Source organism: Camelus bactrianus, chromosome 32, assembly GCF_048773025.1.
Source record: "Camelus bactrianus isolate YW-2024 breed Bactrian camel chromosome 32, ASM4877302v1, whole genome shotgun sequence".
Classification (NCBI taxonomy): Eukaryota; Metazoa; Chordata; class Mammalia; order Artiodactyla; family Camelidae; genus Camelus; species Camelus bactrianus.
The window spans coordinates 21,113,105-21,130,353 of record NC_133570.1 but is presented as its reverse complement, the minus strand read 5'-3'; positions in this window follow the sequence as shown (position 1 = coordinate 21,130,353).

Sequence of the window (17,249 nt, the reverse complement as noted above, 5' to 3'; positions counted from 1 at the left end):
CACGTAGATATAATATATAACATTTTCATCCAAAATGTCTAACAAAACTTCAGCAATCACGTGGTTCCAATAGACCTGATTTCTATATTTTTCACAAAATGTTGAAAAGGATGTAATCTCCAACTACTCTGAGAAAGCAGTTAAAACAGTTATAAACAACTGTAAATAAAATGGGAAAAACAAGTAAAATTAGAAACCTCTATCGTTAAACTTAAAACCAAATGTCCTAAACAAAATATTAACAAAGAAATTATAATACCAGATGATAAACTGATAATGTTATTAACTGTCATTTATCCTAATATACCTGTTGTGTTTTATATTAACATATTTTAAAATATAAATTTAACACAAATAATAAAAAATGATAATATTAAACCCACATTAAAATAGTGTCACCAACAGTCAGTTTTCCAGTGTTCAACTTGTCTTTCATATTAAGTCATTTAAATTTAAATTTAACACCGTAAGAGCAAAAACCACATAAACATTGAAGCAGACACAATAATAATATGCTAACACACTCTCATTCAGACACACACACACACAACATCACACGGGTTCTACAGGGAGGACTTTGCCCACGAGCTGTGTCTTCTCTGGACAGACTCTCCCAGGAGCCCACATCCTCCTTGAAATACGCGCTGACTCCTCACCTCCTAACAGCCCCTCCCTGACCTGGACTTGGAAAAGACTCCGTGGAAGACGGGGAGGAGTCACCCTGATCTGCACCATGTGCTGAGGGAGCAGGTCTAGGAGCTCTCAGGTGATGGGGCCTCACAGGGAGGACAGTCACACGACAGTCACAACAGTTTGCCCAGCTCCCCAGGAGTCTGAGGGTTGACCAGCTGTCTGCCCCAACACCTCCTCTGCTACTCTGAATTCTGTCCCCTGCTGGCCATGGGGCCACCTCCTCCAGGCACTGGGATGTCCCCTGTCCCCATGCAGATCGTTCCTTTTACAGAAGTCTTCCTCATGTGACCCCAGGAGAGGGGGAACAGGGCCATCCTGGTACCTGGGTCCCCCTTCCTCGTATCTGATACACTGCGCTGGTGTCCTCCTTACATGGGGTCACCCTTGCTGATCTAGTAGTGTTTCTTTCTTTCTCCCGCTAGACTTTGTCCTGGGACATAATGAACCCTAACACCTGCTCCCAGCACAGCCTTCCAGTCCCCACAGGACATGATGGGGTCAGTGTGAACCCATCACGTGGACCCTGACCAGGGGGAGGCAGACCCCCAGCCCTGAGCCCTGGGGTCCTGTCTGGAGCCGAGTCTCTGCCGTCTCAGCGTGTCATGTCCTGTCTGTCCTTTTCCTCATCGAGACCTGACAGGTGCAGCCAAGAAGGTGTGATCCATCTGGCTGCATAAAGAACCTTCAAGGGAAGATGTCAACACAAAGTGGTGAGCATTCCATCCCTGAGGTGATGTAGCATGTGGGAAGCGCTGAGAACACGTGTCCCGGCTTCTTCCTTCCAGTCTGCTCTTCCAGTTCCTTGACACTTAACAGGAGTAGGTAAATGTTCCATTGAATGTGCGATGAGCGCCCCCTAGAGACACACTTCTGGGATAACTGACGCTCGGTCATCTATCAAGAGCCAGTCTTTTTCTTGATGGTCTCTGATCTCAATAACCCTGCATTAGCAGCATGTGGTCATCACGCCATCTCAGGGGACTGCAGCTCAGCCCCGCCCCACGCGGCTCCTAAACCCCAGTTCGGTTCCACTCTTTCCTGACCCGATTCTATACTTACTCCTTCCTCAGAAACGCGTGGCCCCTGACTGTGCTCCTTCCCTTCACCTGCTCCCCCGTCATCCCCGACACCACAGTCTGACCGTTGTGTCCAATCCACACCCCCACGTGGTCCCTTCCTTCACTCTCACCTCCTCCTCCCTCAACTTGTAGTGGGACCCACACATCATCACCTTCTGTTTCTTCCCCGTACCCTGTCCCTTGGCTCCCATGTCCACCCACCAAGGCCACCTCTTCCTCCTCAGTCACGTGTGATGTATTGATGAGGACACACACTGCCTTACATCGTTCAAGCTGTATCCAAGCTCTGGAGCCACCGAGCACCTGGTAGGTGTTCACTCAAAGGAGTGGGTGGACGGACCTCCGTACAGTCCTTCTTAATCAGGCACATCTGGATTTCACCTCCCTGATTCTGACCCAACGTGGGCTCGGTCCCCAGTGCAGCCGCCCAGGGCTATCCAGGAAGTCCTGTTCACTTTAAGAAAAGCAGTCAAGGCTCTGCTGACAAGGACTGGGTTTAGGGGCAGAATTTGAGAGGTCAGGACACATTCTTTAGACAAAGTCCCTGAGGGTTGGTCTAAGACTCCACTTTCAAGAAAAACAAAGAAAGGACACAGCTATGTTGGCTGAGCAGCGAGGGCTGGGGGACACCAGGTTTTTGTCTCACTTCCCCACACCCGACCTGGAGCACTGTGTGAGCACTGAAGCGGCTGTCATAACATCCACAGTAATAGTCAGCCTCGTCCTCAACCTGGAGCCCAGTGATGGTCGGGGAGGCAGAGCTGCCAGACTTGGAGCCAGAGAATCAGTCGGGGACCCCTGAGGTATGATTGTTAGCATTGTAGATCAGAAGTTTGGGGGCCGTTCCTGGGAGCTGTTGGTACCACTGCACATAATAACCACTCCCAATATTGTTGCTGATCCAGTGCAGGAGATGGTGACCCTCTGGCCTGGGGATCCAGACATGGAGGGCGGCTGAGTCAGCACAGACTGGGCCCAACCCTGCAAGTGGGAGACACAGAGATGCTGATTCTGGGGTCCAGACGCAAGAGGAGGATGGGGACATAGCTGTCCTGAGAGGCCCCCTTCCCCTGTCCCTCATCCAGTCACCTGTGCAATGAGCAAGCAGGGTGAGTAGGAGAGGGGACCAGACCATGGTGGGGATGGTGACTGGGTCCTGACTTCTGTGGCCCTACAGCTGAGCAGAGCATCCCCAGTTCTCTCCTCCTCTTCATATTCTGAGAGAGGGAGGAACCAGTTATGCAAATGACCCCTATTGCTCTCTGATCCCTCCCTGGGCTCAGTGTCAAGTCCCTCTGCCTGAGGGGGCAGATGTTGGGCAGGGGCGGGGCTGTGTGTGGCTCCAGGGTTTGGGGGGATCCAAGCTAGGAGCCCTGAGCAGAAGGCAACACCCAGGCCAGGGGTGGTCCCAGCTCCCCTCCCCCAAGACATTCATGGGACACTGCACAGGGCAGATCTGTCAGCAGGTGACCAGGCCCCTGGCAGGAAGGGAGCAGGTGCAGGGAGAAGGGCCGCCCCGCCCCCCTTGCCCAGAGGACAGACCAAGAGGCACTGCAGATGCCCCCAAATGCCGTGTCCCATCACTTCCCCTAAAGGACCCTCTTGTTTGAGGGAGTGAGGAGGTGAGGAGAGGAGCCCAGGACGTGGGTTGGGGGCACCCACAGAGCCCTGCTTGGGAGGCCCCGTTGTTGGTGTAGAGATCATCCCTCCCCAGGGGTCTGTTATCCTCTGTCTAGATATGACTCTAGGTAATGACCCTCAAGCAAATTCAATTTGTTGTATGATTGGCCATCTGTCTTTGCCTGGACATCAGGTCTGGGCAGTGACTCCAGGACAGAGGAGGAGGAAGCATGAGGCCGGTGTGTCCCTCAGAGCTGAGAGCTCACAGGTCTCCTGGGGGCCGAGGTGCAGGACAGTCCCCCTGGATTGAGGACTCGGCTGCCCAAGTGGGCAAGAGCCAGTGGTGTGTCTTCCCAGCCTGCCTGGCTCAGACCCTGAGCTCTCAGGGCCAGTCCCACAGCCCCCCCTGCTGGGCGCAGAGCCACATCCTCCCAGGGTCCCAGCCAGCCTCCTGGAAGGGCTTTCTGACACCTGCAGTTGGGTCTTTCTGGTGTCATCGCCCAGGGCACTACAATGAATCTGTCCGCTCTATTTATCTGGGGCTGAAATGTTAATGTTCCCAGGGCACTAGTGAAGTTCCGAGTTAAATGGAATGAGGATGAACCAGATATTTCAGAATCACCTGATAGCTGAGATTCCCTCTGTCTGGGTTTCTCATTAGTGGATAATCACCTTGAACCAAGTTCAAAGATTAAAGTTCCCAGAAAACTGCTATGGTTCACACCTGATAGTCAAAAGAGGTGAGTGACTCTTGCAGGTTGGTTAATTCTTGGTTGTTACAAGATCCCTTGATTGACTCACCCAGTCCCCACTACACAGTTTTTGGCTTTTATTGAGGTCTCAGCCATGAGATATCACATCGTTGGGGGGGGGGGAATGTCCTGTGTTCTGGATTATTCTGTGGGTTCCCTCTTGCCCTAGAGTGTTATTCTGGCAGAACTGATTTTCCTGTGGCTCTCTGAGAGAGTAAATAGATTTTTAGTCTAGTTTTGTTGATTCTGTCAGCAAGGTTCGACATGAAAAGAACATTATTGTAAATGGAACTCTCACCCCTTTGCAGAGTGTCTTCCTCCATGTCTGGCCCTGGGAACCCTCATGAAATTTTCCCTAACCTGCCCTGGGCTCTGATCAAGTTTATTAAGGGCTATGGATTTAGTGGGGGTTTGGATTTATAAGGTCTAAGCCATGTTAGTTTTTTTCATATACTGGGACTGGAATGACATACACTTTGAACCACTTTTAAGTTTACATAATTATTTTCATTAATTGTGACCTGGAAAATGTGTGTATTCATTCCCATTAATTTTCAGTCCAATCTCTACTCCTCAAGGTAAATTGATTCTTCCTTGTAAAATATTTGCATGCTTGCCTTACTTCCATTATTGCTGTGGTAGGGTCATGAGGAAGCGGAGGTCTGGGAACACAAGTCTGTCCCCGGGCATACGGTCCCGCTCCACGTAACCCTCCAGGGTATCCGCACCCCGTTTGTTGCAGGACAGATTCACATTCTTCCTGGGATGTTTCAAGGCCAATAGCTCTTGAGAACGTGTATAGTTTTGGAGGTTGGTGTCTTTGAATTTCCTCTTTAGGATTCATGATGTAGGTTCCATCTCTAAGCCTTGGAAACACCACCAGGAACCCTGAAGCTGCACAGGTGCCTCTCCTGGCTAGATCCTCTGGGTCAGAATTCTCATTAACCAGTTGCAGGTCACACAGTTGTTCCTGGCATTTAGGTGATGATCACAAGCCCGTCACCCCAGGTGCACATGACAGGTGATGCACATTCAATGACCAGGCTGCTGCCCCCAGCCTCTGCCCCCTGGCCCGCCCCCACCTGCTCAGCGCCTCCTTCAGGATTAAAGCTCTTCTCTGTGCCTCACCTTGAATTCCAGGAACGAAACATGGGTTCCAGGTCTTCAAATGTGATGTCCTACACCTCCCCTTCGTCAGACACATCAGGACACGTGTTACAGAGGAAGGATTATCCAGCTTGTTTGTTCCTCTGTGTCTTTTCCTACACTTTCCATTTCCTTGTGAGGACCTCCTACCTCAAGTTCCATTGCAAGTGAACACCATGCTTGCAGTGAGAATTTTCATCATTTTGGGAATAATTGTTATCTCAGTGTGATTCAGTGTTTTGACCTACAAAGTAGGAATATCTATTCATTGTTTTAAAAAATTCTCTTGCAATGTATTGTCATTTTCTGTGCATAGGACTTTGGATTTTTCTCATATTTACCCTCGTGTGTTTCATGTTGATGATATTGTAGGTTTTATTCTTTTCAGTTTAGAAATTGAAGTTTCAGGACTATTCTACAGGATACGATTAACTTCTGTAGGTTGCCTTTGTATCACAAAATTCCAGTTGAAACACTCAGGCCGGAAGTCTCGTTTAATGACGCCTCCACCCCAGGCAGGGCCTGGCCTGATTCCACCGCTTTTTCCTCTTCCAGTGTCTCCAAGGAGAGACTTTTGCTTTTGAACAAGCAATGTTTCCTGAGATCACCTGACTTGGGAAAGAATATACTAGTGATGGAAAAGCTGAACTGAAGAAAAAGATACAATATTGTCAAGTCTTCAAGGAAAATCCGGCACTTGTCTAACATCTGAGAATGGAGGTCACCCCCTGAGCGTGACTTCATCTGAGCCATCGACAGCAGGGAGGGCACAAGGCTGGGGTGAGGAGGGAAGATTTTGTCTCATTTCCTCCCTGGTCTGTAGCACCATGTGAGCATTACTGCTGCCGTCCCAGGCAGCACAGTAATAGTCAGCCTCGTCCTCAGGCTGCAGCCCAGAGATGAGTGGAAGCCCTACATTGGCCGAGGCATCTTTGGATCCAGAGAAGCCGATGGGGACACCGGAGCCATGGTGCTTATTGGAGCCTGAGTAGTAGTTCAGGAGGTACTGGGGAGGGCTCCCTGCCTTCTGCTGGAACCAGGATATCCTGAGGCTGTCAACTGTTCCCACTGCTCAGGGTGCAGGTGAGTCTAGCTGTTGCTCCCGGAGACTCAGAGAGGGAGGGCGGCTGAGTCAGCAGAAGCTGGGAGAGGGACCCTGCAAACACAGACACAAGGGGCATATGGGGTGGGACCTGCAGGAAACATTCCCAGAGTCTGAGCCACAGGGACTGCTTGCAGGCAGGGACCTGAGACCCTGCCCCCAAGGCCCGTCCCTACCTGTGCAGTGAGAGAGGAACAGGAGCAGGAGAGGAGTCCAGGCCATGGTGCTCACAGCCCCTGGTTCCCACGCTGGGACTGGGCTGCCCCGGGGCCTCCTTTCTTGCCAGCCTCTGCCAGAGGGCCGGCCCATGCAAACTGGTGTTCCCCCAGGGACTGCCCAGGCCCTCCCTGAGCCCTGGAGCTGGAGTTCAGCTCACAGCCCAGACTCGGGGATGGAGGGAGGCCTCCCACTTGGGAGACCCTGGGAGGAAGCACCTGCTGAGACCACAGGGGTCCCTGACTAGGGGACTCTGCCAGCCAGAGAGGACACACGGCTAAGTCCCCACCAGGAGCACAGGCCCTGCCCTCAGGCCCAGCTCCTGGGAGTGAGTGCTCCTCCCTAAGCATCTGTGCAGGGACTACAGGGGAGGCCCACAGGGCCCCTTGCTGGTCAAATATGGAAAATGAAAAATGAAAAATATCTCACAATTTCTGCTTTTAATAAAAGGAAATTAAATACATACTTTCCTTGGAAGATACAACTTGGCTCTATTAGAGGAAATAAGTAAACACATTGATTTCTTAAGAAAAATAGAAATTATTATTATAGAATTGCACCATAGGAAAATATAATATATTTTTTTCATGAGGAATACCTTAAAAACCTTCTGAGATCAAATGGTTCCAAACAAATGGCTTTGTATATTTTTTATAAAATATTTAACAAGATGTAAAACTTCCTAGTTCTTTGAGCAAGCAGTTAAAGCAGTTACAAATACAGCTGATAAATAAGGTATTAAAGAGGGAAAACTACAAACCACTGTCATTAGTTATTGATACAAATATTCTAAACGAGGTACTAACAGTGAAATTCCACTTCCAAATTAATAAAGTAATAGTGTTACCAGTTGTCAGTTTTCCAATGTTCAACTTGTGTTTCATATTATGACATTTTAAATTTAAATTCAACATCCATAATAGCAAAAACTACATTAAAAATAGAAGCAGACACATTAGTAATATGCTAACACACTCTTCTTTCACACACACAACTTCACACAAGTTCCACGGGGAGGACTCTGCCCACGAGCTGTGTCTCCTCTGGACAGACTCGCCCAGGAGCCCACATCCTCCTTGAAACACACGATAACACCTCACCTCCTAACCACCCCTCTCTGACCTGCACTTGGCAAAAAGTCCGTGGAGGACAGGGATGCGGTGACCCTGATCTGCACCATGTGCTGAGGGAGCAGGACCAGGAGCTCCAGGGTGATGGGGCCTCACAGGGAGGACAGTCACACGTCAGTGAGGACAGTTTGCCCAGCTCCCCAGGAATCTGAGTGGTTGACCAGCTGTCTGCCCCAACACCTGCTCTGGGATTCTGCATTGTGTCACCTGCTGACCACAGGGCCACCTCCTCCAGCCCCTGGGATGTCCCCTGCCCCCATGCAGAGTGTTCCTTTTTACAGTAGTCTTTCTCAAGTGACCCAGGAGAGGGGGGAAACGGCCTTCCTGGTTCCTGGGTCCGCCTTACTTGTATCTGCTGCACTGTGCTGGTATCTTCCTTTACGTGGGGTCACCCTTGTTGATCTAGTAGAGTTTCTTTGTTTCTCCTGCTAGACTTTATCCTGACACTTATCGAGCCCATCCTAACACCTGCTCCCAGCATAGCCTTCCAGTCCCCACAGGACATGATGGGGTCGGTGTGGACCCATCGCCTGGACCCTGACCGACAGTACCTCAGACCCCCTGCCCTGAGGCCTAGGTCCAGTCTGGAGCCGAGTCTCTGCCGTCTCAGTGTGTCACGTCCTGTCTGTCCTTTTCCTAATCAAGACCTGACAGGTGCAGCCAAGTGGGTGTGATCAGTCCTGGCTGCATAAAGGAAACTTCTGGGAAGACGTCAACATAAAGAGGTGATCAGCCCATCCCTGAGGTCCGCCCGCCAGTCGATCAGGAGGAGACGTTGTGACCCTGTGCTTTCCAAAGCCGTGGGTTCTAGCATGTGGGAAGCGCTGAGAACACATGTCCCAGCTTCTTCCTTCCAGTCTGCTCTTCCAGTTCCTTGACATTTAACAGGAGTAGGTAAATGTTCCATTGAATGTGAGATGAGCACCCCCTAGAGACACACTTCTGGGATAACTGACACTCGGTCATCTATCAAGAGCCAGTCTTTTTCTTGATGGTCTCTGATCTCAATAATCCTGCATTAGCAGGATGTGGTCATCATGTCATCTCAGAGAACTGAAGCTCAGCCCCGCCCCACGCGGCTCCTAAACCCCAGTTCGGTTCCACTCTTTCCTGACACCTTTCTATACTTACTCCTTCCTCCGAAACTCGTGGCATCTGACTGTGCGCCTTCCCCTCACCTGCTCCCCGTCATCCCCGACACCACAGTCTGACCATTGTGTCCAATCCACACCCCCACATGGTCCCTATCCTCACTCTCACCTCCTCCTCCCTCACCTTCTGTACGGAACCCACACAACATCACCTTCTGTTTCTTCCCCATACCCCATCTAAGGGCTCCCACGTCCACCTGCCAAGCCCACCTCTTCCTCCTCAGTCACGTGTGATGTATTGACAAGGACACAGGCTGCCCTATGTCCTTCAAGCTGTATCCAAGAGCTGGAGCCTCCCGGATACCTGCTGTGTGTTCACTCAGGGGTGTGGATGGACGGACCTCCGTACAGTCCTTCCTAATCAGGCACATCTGGGCTTCGTATCTCTGATTCTGACCCAACGTGGTCTCGGTCCCCAGCACAGCCACCAAGGGCTATCCAGGAAGTCCTGTTCACTTTGAGAACAGCAGTCAAGTTTCTGCTGACAAAGACTGGGTTTAGGGGCAGAATTTGAGAAGTCAGGACACATTATCTAGACAAAGTCCCGTAGGGTTGGTCTAAGACCCACATTTCAGACAAAACAAAGAAAGGAAACAGCTGTCTTGGCTGAGCAGCGAGGGCTGAAGGACAGCAGGTTTTTGTCTCACTTCCCCAGCATCCTGGAGTACTGTGCGACCACTGAGGCTGTTGTCATAACGTCCACAGTAATAGTCAGCCTCGTCATCAGCCTGGAGCCCAGTGATGGTCAGGGACGCTGAGCTGCCAGACTTGGAGCCAGAGAAGCGGTCTGGGACCCCTGAAGCTCGATTGCTGTTACCATAGATGAGTAGTTTGGGGGCTGTTCCTGGGAGCTGTTGGAACCACTGAACACCATAACCACCCCCGATGTTGCTGCTGCTTCCTGTGCAGGAGATGGTGACCCTCTGGCCCAGGGATCCAGACATGGAGGGCGGCTGAGTCAGCACAGACTGGGCCCAGGACCCTGCAAGTGGGAGAGACAGAGATGCTGCTTCTGGGATCCAGACACAGAAGAGGACCTGGAGCCCAGGCGCCCTCCCAGGGCCCCTTCCCCTGTCCCTCATCCAGTCACCTGTGCAGTGAGCGAGCAGGGTGAGGAGGAGAGGGGACCAGGCCATGGTGGGGATGGTCACCGGGTCCTGCCTTCTGTGGCCCCACAGCTGAGCAGAGCTTCCCCAGGTCTCTCCCCTTCTTCATACTCTGAGAGTGGGAGGGGCCAGTCATGCAAATGATCCCCCAGCTCTCTGATCCCTCCCTGGGCCCAGGGTCCTCTCCCTCTGCCTGAGGGGGCAGGGCATGGGCTGGGATGGGGCTGTGTGGGGCCTGAAGGTGGGGGTGTCCCAGCTGGGAGCCCTGAGCAGAGGACACCAGGCAGGCCCGGGTGGTCGTCCCAGCTTCCATCGTCTAACAATGTGTATCTGACACCTGAGCCCAGCACATAGCAGGTGTCCAGTAAATGGTGCTCACAGATCAGCTTCTGAATAGTCAGCAGCCATCCTGATTGAGACAGAGCTGGGATCTGCGTGTGTCCCTAGTTCTGCTCTCACCCATCATGGAATCTCCCAGAGCAACCTGCCTCTGACATCCAGGAAACCCTTCTGGATTGGGGAAAATCAGCTAATGTGTTGTTTCCAGGACAGGCTTTAGGGGCACAAATTGAGATGCTGGGGGAACACGTTCTCGACCTTGTTCCCAGGAGTGGGTGTGTGATCCTCGATTTTGGTCACATTAACCAGCCAATGCCAGACGCCTATAAGGTCACTGTCCAAGTGTGCAGGTGTGAATAGAAAAATTTCAGTGGTAGCTTTGCCCAGAACCCTGCCTTCTCAGGACCCGTGCAACAGTGCCCCCTACTGCTCTCTGATCCTGGGCTCCCCAGCACCTCTGTCACCACCCTGTACTCCTGGAGGGCACCCTAGTTTTGGACGTACATCTTTGTCATCTTACTCCCCACACAAGTAGACAGAGGAGGCTCCTCCACTGGGTTGGGGACTGAGACATTAACTGTCTAGATGATTTCTCGACAATGGATGCCCTCCAGGTGTTAAAGTGGGATGTATTGCACAGTCCTTCTCTTGCACGTGTTTCAGGATCACCTGGCATCTTCTTTGAGCCTTCCATGTGCCTGGGTCATTAAAAATACAGGGCCATCCTGAACCACGTTCAAGGGGGAGGGTATAGCTCAGTGGTAGAGTGCGTGCTAGTGTGCACGACATCATGGGTTCAATCCTTGTTACCTCCACTGAAAATAAGTAAATAACCTAATTACTTCCAAAGAAAAACTTTTAAAAATAACTAAAATAATCCAAGTTCATAATGTAACAGTCTACAGTGTACCCTCCCTGTTCATATGTACAAAAATTCCATACGTGTTACCCTGACAGGTGACACTTTATTGTTGGTGGTGGTGGTGTTCTTTGGGACACCTGTTAGATCCCCACCCCCAAAGCCCGATTACGGGCATCTGATGGCTCTCTTGTCCCCTAGAACTCAACTAGTGAAGACACAGTGTCCTCCCTCCTGCTCATCTCAGCCTCCATTGGCCTTTAATTGCTCAGCTCAGGATTCATTCTTTCCTCTCCTCAATCAGGGTGTGTTCTTTTTTTTTTTTCCATTTTGGTCTAATTTTGTAATTGTTTTCAGTTTAAGGATTGACAGTGAGTCGCTGTTATAATAATCTGTAATTAATGACTTAATTAGTTAATTATTTGGAGGTGCTTCCTCAACTTCTGACCCTAGTGGCCTCCACAGCTGTTACCCACCCCCCAGGGAACCTTACATTTATTCAGTAAAGTCCTCCATAGACTGGCATTGAAGACAGAAGAAAAGGTTCTAGAAAGTTTCCTGTAATGTTGAGGTTCTGTGTGATAATGAGGGTTGGATCATAGGCTCTAGACTCCAACGAAATGAGATCCATTCAAATAACCTCCCAATAAAAGCAAAACAAAACAGAAACCAGAGTGGGAGACAATTAGACTAATAGAGGTAAACTCGGGAGAGTAGCTGGTCGTCCATGGGAAGGGAGGGTCTCCTGCACCTTGGCGTCCAATAGCTCCTCCCACCTGGACAGGGATTCTGCTTCGTGAAGGTCTCAGAGCCCAGGGCTCATCAGCAGAGCCTGGGCCGGGCTCATCAGCAAAGCCTGGGCCAGGCTCATGGGACACGTGGGGACCAGTCAGAGCAGGACCTGGTGCCCTGGGTCCCACGGGCGGGATTTGTCTTCTCCTTGTCCTCCCCAGCCAGCACGAGGGGGGCTATTCTGGATACTGGTGACAAATGATTGTCACGGGAAGACCAGTAAGAGAGGAGGTTATTTTCAGCCCATTCGGGATCACACTGACTCCAGAACATCAGTCTCTCTGGTTCTTGTTGCTGAAGTGATGGCAGATTCCAAAACCACAGTGGGCATTGCCCACAGCAGGGGCAAGGATTGAGGGGTCACACTGGGGAGAGTGGGGGACAGATGCCCATCTCCCATCTCAGGGACTGGAGTCCCAGCCCATCCAGGCTGTGCTCAGCTGTGTGACAGTGGTCAACACCCTCCCACTCAGGAGGAGCCCTGCAGGGGTCAAGGAGGCTCTGTTGTTGGACCAAGTCTGAAGGATTTTATTTTTCAGATTTATCCTTACCTATTTCTTAGTTTGAAGCCATTAATTGGTATTTTTACATTTTACTGTCAATTTCTGATGGTTTATTGCCAGCATGTATTTTATCGCTCACTTCTGCATGTTGATTTTGGATCTCATATCTCAGATTGAAGTTCTTAGACAAGAAGCATCCTGGGGTCTCGCTTAGACACTGAGAGGGGAGGATCCAGAACCCACCACATTCTGCCACTTATAACATCTCCACGGGGAGGTTTTTATCTCAGAGCAAATACTGTCTGCCTGTGGAAACACAATTAGGCTGAGATACAACAGGAACGGTCAGTCTCAGATGTGAGAAGAGGAAGAGGCTGTAACAGGGTCTGATTTGCTGTTCAGAGGAAACTCATGTGCTGCCTGAAGATGTGACAACATAAAGTCACCCTGAGTGCAGCCTGGTCCCAGGCAGAGCAGCAGTGACGCCCAGCAGGGAGAGCACAGGGGAGGTTTTAGTCTCACGTCCCTGTGGGACTGGGGCACTGTGTGACCATTACCGCTGCTGGACACTGCAGAACAGTCATAGTCAGCCTCATCCTCGGGCTGCAGCCCAGAGATGAGCAGAAGCCCTGCATTGGCTGAGGCATCTTTGGATCCAGAGAAGCGGCTCGGAACCCCAGAGCCCTGGCGCTTAATTGGGTCTGAGTAGTAGCTCAAGAGATACCGGGGAGGGCTCCCTGCCTTCTGCTGGTAACAGCTTATAATACAGCTGCCAGCACTGTTCCCATTGCTCAGGGTGCAGGTGAGTCTGGTTGATGCACTCGGAGACTCAGCAAGAAAGGGCGGCTGAGTCAGCACAGGCTGGGAGAGGGACCCTGCAAACACAGGCACGTGGGGCAGATGGGGCAGGACCTGCAGGAAGCATTCCCAGAGTTTGAGCCACAGGGGCTGCTGCAGGAGGGGAACTGAGATCCAGTCCCCGAGGCCTGTCCCTACCTGTGCAGTGAGAGAGAAGCAGGAGCAGGAGAGGAGCCCAGGACATGGTGCTCACAGCTCCCTGGTCCCCACACTGGGGCTGGGTTGCCCGGTGCCTACTTTTCTTGCCAGCCTCTGTCAGAGGAAGGGCGGCCCATGCAAATGGGTGTCCCCCCAGGGACCACCCAGGCCCTTCTTGAGCCCTGGTGCTGGAGCTCAGCTCACAGCCCAGGCTCGGGGGTTGGAGGATGGCCTCCCCCTTGGGAGACCCTGGGAGGAGGCACCTGCTGAGACCACAGGGGTCCCTGCTCAGGGGACTCTGCCAGCCAGAGAGGACACTCTGCCAGCCAGAGAGGACACACTGCTGAGTGCCCATCAGGAACACAGACCCTGCCCCCAGCCCAGCTCCTGGGAGTGAGTGCTCCTCCCCGAGCAGCTGTGCCGGGACCACAGGGCAGCCCCACAGCGCCCTCTGCTGGTCACAGGGCACAACCTCACCAAGGACTAGAGACCTGAGGTCCCTGCTGGTTGGGCAGTTCACCTGGTCCGTGTCTCCATTCATCTGTCCATGGTCGGCTTCCCATATTCTGTGATTCCCACAGAACATACGTTGATTTTTTTGTTGTTGTTGCTCTGTTTGATTTCTTCAACAACCTCTAACTCTTTAAATTATTTTTGTTTTTAATATGTGTCACTATCTAGTCATATATATCCCCCTTCACTTTTGCTCATTTGCAAAATGTTCTAGGCTATTCCTGAACTTAAATTTTTCCACACAAATGGTAGAAAAGAGGTCATATACCCCAAAATTCTGTCAGGCATTTTTTTTAAAAAAAAGAAATTCAAAATATTGGTAAATTAAATAAGCATAATATTCAGATTTTAAAATTTTAATCCCTTCTGTGCATCAACGGATCTCTTTCTGCATGTATGCAGGTCCTTTTATGGAACATTTACTTTTCCTGGAGTGTCCGTGTGGGCTGACGAAGGCCCTGCGTGCCAGGGAGACTGAGCGGACACCAGAGTGCGTGCAAGTCCTAGTCCCAGTGAAGGGGCCTCTGCTGAGGCATCACAGGATGCCTACTGGGCCGGTGTTTTCCAGAAGTGATGACAAGGAGAGCCATGTCAGAGGGGAGGCTCCAGAACAGTCCTGTGAAAGGTGTGAGCCTGAGGCTGCAGTCCCACCACAGGCATGTCCACAGGATGTCCCCATCTCCCGGTCCTCACCTGGGAGGTAGCCTCCCGCCGCCCATCCCCTTGTCTCTGGCTGCATTTTGTCCCTGAGCAAGGGCTTTCTCCTGAGTCCAGGTGAACAGGCTGAGTGTGATTTCAGCAGTGACTCAGTCTAAAGTTTTCTAAAGTCAGGGATCTATGGGTGGGGTGGGGGTGGAGTGTCTCAGAGCCTCAGACAGGGCGTGCAAAGGGGCTCAGCACCAGGGAAATGCAAGTCAAAACTGCACAGATATGTTTCCTCACCCAGACCAGAAGGGCTGTAAGAAAGAGACCATCACAGTTGCTGTTAAAGATGGAGGGAAATCAGAGCCCTCGTACATTAGATGGAAACCGGTGCTGCCGTGGTGGAAAACATCTGACAGTCCCTCAAATGAGGCAATAAAATGTCACCACATGACTCAGCAATTCCACCCCTAGGTGTCTGCCCAAGAGAAATGCAAACGTACTTCCACCAAGAACAAAACAAAACCTAACTGCTTGCACACAAATGTTGCTGGCAGCATTCTGCATCACAGCCCAAAGAAGAAAGACAACTCAGACATCCCTGAAGGGTAAACAAGCAGCAGTCGGCTCACAGAATGGAGTACTATGTTGCAATAAAAAATGGATAGCGACCCACGAGGATGGAATGCCGAAGTGTTATGCCAAAGAACTCAGTGAAATAAGACAGTCAGAAAGGACACCTAATTTCCAGTCCCATCTATATGAAACGTCCAGAATGGGCAAACCTACAAAGGCAGAAAGTGGATCAGTGAGGGGTTCCCTAGGACTGAGCAGAGGTGCAATCACTAATGGGTGGGGAGCCTGTCTTAGGCATGTGGACATGTTCTAAAGTTAGTATATGGTGAGAATTACACAACTCTGTAACTAGACTAAACAGCCTTGTGTTGTGCACGTTACATCAGTGAATGGGGTGGCGTGCACAGTGTATCTCAATGAAGCTGTGATGAAACATAGCATGAGAGAGGGCATCAGCACTAGACGGTCAGGCTCTGAGACCTGGACACTGTGAGATGGGCCACGACCACCACCTGTATTTGACACAAGTGTCACAGTGGTGGTCACGGGGAGCAGGGGTGGATTTTTGTCTCAGTTCCCCAAGGGTCTGAATCACTGTGTCACCGCTGGTGCTTGAGTCCAATGTTGAACCGTAATGCTCAGCCTCGTCCTCAGGCTGGAGGTCTGAGATGGCCAGAGAGGCCATGTTGCCAGACTTGGAGCCCAAGAACCGGTCTGGGATCCCTGAGGGCCAAGAACTTCTGAGCATCAGTTTGGGGGTGTGCCGTGAGCTATGTTGGTACCAGCCCATAGGATTAGCTCCAACACTGTTGCTGTTTCAGGTACAGGACAGGGTGATCTTCTGTCCCACAGCCCCTGACTCGGAGGCTTCCTGTGTCAGCCCAGACTGTGCCCAGGACCCTGGAACAGAGGAGTGGTGACTGGGAGGTGAGTCTGGCTGTCGTCCACAGCATGTTCTCAACGAGGGCAGAAAAAGAGGCCTCGGTGTCCCCGAATCACTTCTCTCGCTGTCCACAGCCTCTCACCTGAGCAGTGAGCAAGGAAGCCAAGGAGGAGAGGGGTCAAGGCCATGGTGGAGACGCCCCAGCTCTGCTGCTCAGCTCACAGGTGACAAACACACAGAATCTCTCGTATCTCCTCCCTCATGTGAGAGCAGAGGAACCCTTCATGCAAATGATCCCCTCCCCCTGGGGACCCTGAGCCTAAATCTGGTGAAAGCTGAGATGGAGTGGGGCTGAGGAGCCTCCTCTGGGCCCTTGGGTCTGGGGTCCCAGTGGCTGGATTCCCGGCTGAGAGCCCCCCACAGACCCCGGGGGCAGGCCCACAGCGCCCCCTGCTGCCCACACCCAGCGTCCCCCATGACCCGGTTGCTCACTCCGGAGCTGAGCAGAAGGTGAGACCCTGCCCTCAGCCCCGCCTCACCCAACACCCATGCACCCCCAGACTAACCTCGATCTGCCACCACCCCCTCCTCCCAGGATAAGACTGAAGACCCACTCCCTGTCTGGCTTGTGTCATCCTCATTGCAGCAGCTGGACACAAGTGAGGAAACACCCCTGGGAGCATGTCACGCCCCGGCTGGCAGTCCCATGATGGCTGTGCGCCCAGGTCACTGTAGTGCCTCTCCAGCTCTCCTGCCACTTTGCAAGGAGCTCCCCCTAGAAGTCTTCCCTACCCCAACAGTCTGAAGCACAGGCTGTCAGCAACTTTTCTGAACTTGAATGACCAGTCTCTCCTTCTTTGAATTCTTGCTTCTTATTAGAACACACTGACCCTCACCCCTGCTTTCCCTCACTCCCACTCCTCAGTCTACCTCAGTCCTCTGGGATTCTGAAAACCCCCTAAGAGATACGGCTCACATTGACTAGGTCTCATTGGACCAACTCCCCACCCACCCCCAGCCTCACACCCATGCAGGCACCTTCCCCTTGGGGGGCTCGTGTTCCACTCCTTAGTTTTCCCCTCTTCAGGGGCTACTAACCACAAGCAGAGTTAGAGCTGTAAATACACAGTTGACATAATTTTGGTTTTGGT